Source organism: Canis lupus, chromosome 35 (genome assembly GCF_003254725.2).
Source record: "Canis lupus dingo isolate Sandy chromosome 35, ASM325472v2, whole genome shotgun sequence".
NCBI classification, from domain to species: Eukaryota; Metazoa; Chordata; class Mammalia; order Carnivora; family Canidae; genus Canis; species Canis lupus.
This window is the reverse complement of record NC_064277.1, coordinates 863,570-869,569: the sequence shown is the minus strand read 5'-3', so window position 1 is coordinate 869,569 and position 6,000 is coordinate 863,570.

Here is a 6,000-nt window from a genome sequence, read left to right as displayed (position 1 = left end):
AAGGAGGGAGGGAGGGAGGGGGAAGGGGAGAAAGAAGGACAGAAGGAAGGATGGAGGGAAGGAGGGAGGGAAGGAAGGAGGGATGGAAGGGGAGAAGGAAGGAAGGAGGGAACGTAGGAGGAAGGGAAGGAGGGAGAGAAGGAAGAAGGGAAGGAAGGAAGGAGGGAGGGAAGGAGAGAAGGAAGGAGGGAAGGAAGGAAGAAGGAAGGAAGGAAGGAAGGAAGGAAGGAGGGAAGGAGGGAGGGAAGGGAAGAAGGAAGGAAGGAGGGAGGGAAGGAGAGAAGGAAGGAAGGAAGGAAGGAAGGAAGGAAGGAAGAAGGAAGGAAGGAGGGAGGGAAGGAGGGGAGGGAAGGAGGGAGGGAAGGGAAGAAGGAAGGAAGGAGGGAACGTAGGAGGAAAGGAAGGAGGGAGAGAAGGAAGGAATGAAGGAAGAAGGGAAGGAAGGAATGAGGGAGGGAAGGAAATAGAGGGAAGGAAAGAAGGAGGGAAGTAGGGAAGGAAGGAGGGAGGGAGGGAGGGAAGGCAGGAAGGAGGGAAGGAAGGAAGGAAGGAAGGAAGGAAGGAAGGAAGGAAGGAAGGGGGAAGGAAGGAGGGAAGGACAGAAGGAAGGAGGGAGGGAGGGAGGGAGGGAGGGAAAGAAGGAAGGAAGGAGGAAGGAAGGAAGGAAGGAAGGAAGGAAGGAAGGAAGGAAGGAAGGAAGGAGGGAGGGAGGGAAGCGTTCTTTTCCCTCCTATTTTCAAGCAACCCCAAGCATTACCCTTCACCTGCCGGTAGACAGCGGGGCCACAGGCAGAGTGAGGCCGAGGAGAGAGGCGGGCGGGGAGGCTGGAAGGCAGTCCTCCCGGGTGGGGGGCACGGTCACCGCCAGGAATCAGGACAGTGTCCCCCTCCATGTGGCAGCTGGAGGACAACCGCTGGCCCGGAGAGAAGGTGAGGGGGGCGGGCATTGGGGGAAGCAGGGGCAAGGGCCGAACCAGGGAAGGGCAGGAGCAGAGGCTGAGCCCTCCCCCCTCCGGCCATGGGGAGCCTCCTAGGCGGCGGGCACCGGCCCCCCCCCCCGGGCCCCTGGGTGGCACCGCGACCCTGGCCCCCAGGACCCCACACGGAAGTGCAAGCCAGGAAATGCACACGCAGCGGCGCTGCTCGGAAACGCAGCCCCAGCAGGACCGCGGCGCGTGCTTCTGTCTTGGACGAGAAATCAGGGAGGGCTGGAGCGACCTCGGAAAGTCCAAACGACACACGAGAGAACCGAGGATCCGCGCCGCTGCGCCACTTACAGAAAGAACATCTACCCTGTTTGTTTTCAAACTTGCTTTCTTTCCAACAAAGTGAGCGACGTTTTCCATGAGATGCTCGTGGGCCGTGATGTGCAGGGCCCCAGGCTGTGTCACGGAAGGGTCACCCTGGGGTCCCTGCCCCGCCTGGGGTCCCGCCCGGCCCGCTGCAGCCTGCACTGCCGGAGTGGATGCTCGGCGGCACCCCGGCGTCCACCTCGGGGACCCTGTGGCCGGGACAGAGGTCAGGAGGCGGGCCGTTGCCAGCAAGAGCGGCCGCGCGGCCCGAAAACCGGGGGGCACAAGCCCAGTCCCCGGGGAGGGTCTAAGGAACCGGACCCGGTTTCTCCAGCAACGTCATTTCCACTCTGGCTCCTACTCCCCTGGGATGACGCGAAACCTGGCACCAACTCAGCCTCTGTGTCACCTCCTCCCTCCAGTGGCACGAGCCCGGTGGGGGCACAGCGGGGCGAGCGTGGCCAGGGCCCTGGCCCTCGGGGTGCCTGCCGCAGTGGCACCCTGGGCGTCCAGCCGGTGGCCTTGGCGGGCCTGGGCTCCCCTCGGGACCTGCACCCTGCTGCCCTGCTGGCTGCTGTCCTCCAGGGCACGGTCTCTGAAAGGCCCCCGGGCAGGGGTGGCCCCTGTCCCCGAGCTGCGGCAGCCCTTGCAGCCCCTCCCCGTTCTCCTCTCTGTGGCTCGGAGCACCTGCATCCGGCCAGGCCGGGGGCCGGGAAGGGTGACGGGGTGGCCGTGCCCAAGGTTCAGCTGCCCCCGGTAGCCTCGGCGGCAGACACAGGCGCCAGTGGCCCCCTCCTGTCCGGCGGCAACGATGGCCCACGGCCTGGCAGTGGCTCCTCTGGGGCCCACACGGGAGGCCAGATGCCGACACCCGCCGCCGGAGGCCCGAGCGCTTGCAGAGAGTGAGGGTGCGTGGCCAGGGCCCAGCGGGGAGGCCGAGGCTGGCCGGGTGTCAGGGGGCCTCCTGGGAGGGAGGGGAGCCCCCTGGACCCTGGAGTTGGGCACTGCGGGCTGCACAGCCGGGAGGCCAGGAGGACACTGGAGGCTCCAGGCACCGGCTCCGGGGCGCGGGACACACAGCGGGGGACCCAGCCTTGCTGATGCTGCTCCTGGAAGCCTCCATCCTCCGAGCACGTGGGCTCCGGGGAGAAAACGGAGAGTCCGCGTCTACCCGGAGCAGAGCAGCATCGGCTCCCGGACACAGCAAGTGCCCGTGGTTGGGGTTCCCCAGGCTGGGGACCTGCTCCAGGCCGGGGATAGACGGGCGACGAGGCCGGACGGTCTGCCCGCCAGCCGCCAGGGAGGCCTGCAGGTGCCACGTGCCCACGGGCCTGGTCCGTGACCCTCCACCAGGCCGGCAGGCAGCGTCGCCGAGCCGCTTAGACCATCCTAGAGAGAAACGGGGTGTTACGGCTCCTCAGGTGGCTTTCCAGAGACGCGATGCGGAACGTGGTGACCGATTTCTGGCGTCGAGAATCACTGCCGGTGCACGCACGTGCAAGTATTTATTTGTGCAAGTAATGGTTGCCGTAAGGGGAGTGAACCCGACACAGTGGAGCCTGCGCCCGTGCCTCGGGACAGGCACCCGAGGGAGGTGTGAACTTACTTGAGCCCCAGTCCGAGGGCTCAGAATGTCTTTGAAATCCTTTTTTAGGCCTAAAGAATCGACAGATCATGGTTCATGTGCAGTGACTCCAGCTCTTCGGTACCAGCTGAACAGTTAGAGCCCCAGCCAGCAGCATGTAGTTCATATTCCCACCTGCTCGATTTAATTTAGAAAATCCAAAGCTATTTAAAATCCGATCTATGGAACCGTTTAGAAAACCCAGAATTCTCTAAGCTGATAGTCTGGGGCTCCTGGGTCACCAGCACTTCTGGCAGCTCCATGAAACCGCTGGCGGCAGGGCTCCCGCCCCCCCCCCCCAAGTGCAGCCCCGACCCCCGAGGGCCCCACTAGACCTGCAGGCCCTCCGTCGGCTCTCTCACTGCGGAGTCTCACGTTATAGTTCACATTCCGGATGCTGGTTAACCTACATCCCCTCCTCTTTAACAACAACGACAAAATCAAAGAAGTCATGAATATAAAAGGAAATATTAACAATTTCCTTGGGTCGAGTAGACCTTTTAAAACACACAAGGGAGAAGAAGGCAAGGATTGTTCAACACGCTCCTTAGATGGGTTTCCGTGGGCTGGAGAAGCTGCCCTACGCTGCCGGGACCAGTGTTGCCTTTCTTTTCTTTTTTTCTTTCTTTCTTTTTTTTTTTTTTTTTTTAAAGCCTAGCAGAGCACTTTGAGATCTGATTTTACGAACACATATGACAACCAGGAAGGAAGCAGGCTGCCGAAGCAGCCTCTTTGAAAGAACACAACAGAAGGAGGAAGTATTTTAAAAGCTATCAAGATGAGTGTTTAATAACACACACACAGCTCCTCACAGATGACTTTTTTAAAAAGCCTTTATTTAACAACTACATGAAACAACAGATTATCACAAACGGCGAACTGTTTTGAAAAGCAGTCTACACCAAGATGCACGACACTGTTATGTACAATCATCTTCTGCAGAGCGATTTGCTTCTTCTCTAGACACCCTTGCCCGGGAGGCCCGGAGGCCCGGAGGCCAGGCCCCAGGAGGGAACCAGCGTAGCCCCGTGGGGACCCACCAGAGCAGCTCGTCCGGGCACTGATACAGGCGGTGGGGGGGGGGGGGGGCGGGCCCAACACCCACCAGGTTCCTCCCACCTCGGACACTAAGGCACAATGGGAGTCCACACTGGAGGACGACTGTCCGCTGGACTCTTGCTCTTGTCCACATCCTCTCTCTCTCCCTCACTTCGACGACACTCGGCGTGCGTGCTTTCCTAAGAGCAGTGGAAACAAATCCCGGGAAAATCGACCCTCACCACACTCATGTGAAAAGCCATCTGACCCCAGCTGATGAGAGCCGGGTGAGACCCACCTTCATGGATGTGGGGCGACCTCAGCGATGGAACAGCCAGGAAAGTCCGTTGCAGGATGACACCTACGGCAGGACAGCCCTAATGCAACATTTAAATAGATGCCGGGCGACCACAAACTCGGGAGGTACAGACTAAAAATACAGACCTCAAGGAAGCTCATCGCTTCCAGAAAAACATTCACCTGTGGGGAAATGAGAGAAATGTGATCAAAGAATTAAGGGGGCTTTGAACTAAAAAAATATTTGCTACCAAAAAAAAAAAAAAAAAAAAAACCAACTGCAACAATTGATGTTCAGTGGTGCAGCCAACACAGGAGAAAGGCTTCTTTCAGTGCGTGTCCACCTGTTGCCCAGCCTCTCAGGCAGGAGCTCATGCCAGGTTCTTCACCCTGATTTCTTCATGATTCATTCCTTAGCACACACTCTGGATTCCTCCAAATTAAAAAAAAAAAAAAAAAAAAAAAAAAGTAGATGGAAGTAAGGATGAGAAAAGGGACAGCAGCCCAAGCCAAGAGCATTTTCCAGGAAATGTAACTCCAGTGTTAAAGTAGCTTAATATCAAAAAAAAAAAAAAAAAAAAAAAAGAAAGAAAAAGAAAAGAAAAGAAAAAGAAAAAAGAAAAGAAAAAAGAATGCGCAACAGCGTAGAAATAAGCTTCTGTTTGGAGAATTCAGAAGACACAGCACCCCTGGGATTGACACCAGGGAACTTCTCTGAAGTGCTGGCGTGGGTTAAATATTCTCCAGGGAGGAGGGGCCGCATACACTGGGGCCTGTGTCACAGCAATTCCTAATTTTGCCTTCAATTTCCCCTTAGGATAATATACCCTAAAACACTTTGCATCTATAAGATGTATAAATTACTGCAATTCACAAAATATAATCCGCTGTCCACACGCATTCACTCCTAGCGGCTGGTGAAATTCCTCGCTCGGCCTGCACGGCCTGCACGGGTGGGGTTCTGCAAGGACAAGGCCTCGGGAAAGGGTGAGGTAAATGCATCCTTAGGTTGAAAGAGCAGCTGCATTAAAGTGGCTGCAAGATGATCCTAGGAGGTGGTTCGTTTTGTTTTTTTTCTGAGTTGATGTAAACCTACAGAGAAGTGAAGCGTATTGGAAGAATAAGTGAAACTCTTCTTGCAGATATCTCAAGGGAGGAATTTGGGCTGGCGAAAAGGAGGACGATGTGCTCCTTTTTTTTTTTTTTTTTTTTTTGGCCTGTGTATACTGTTTCCATTTCCTGTAGTTAATATGTATCATGTTACCATTAAAAAGTCCTTGGGCCGCCCGGGTGGCTCAGTCAGTTGAGCATCTGCCTTCGGCTCAGGTCGTGACCCCGGGGTCCTGGGATCGAGCCCCACGTCAGGCTCCTTGCTCAGCAGGGAGCCTGCTTCTCCCGCTCCCTCTGTCCCCCTCTCCCCGTTCTCTCTAAGTAAATAAATAAAATTCTTTTTAAAAATCCTCCTTTTTAAAGGTTAAAAAAACGTCATTCCAATTGTTTCATTGCTTACCAAATTGGATAAAGGCCATAGATAATCTGTCTAATGTAAGGGGCACAGCTTGTTGAATGATTTGGAAATACAGGCTGGAATAAGAGAGGCATATATTTGAGAACTATTAAGTCTTTTGCTGAGCCTGAAAGTAAGAGCAGTTTTTCGTAGTATAATAAAAATATCAGTTGCCAGCATCAGTCTAAACATCTGTGCTTTTCCAAAACAATCAACAAGGAAGTGACCAGGTTCACTTAAGC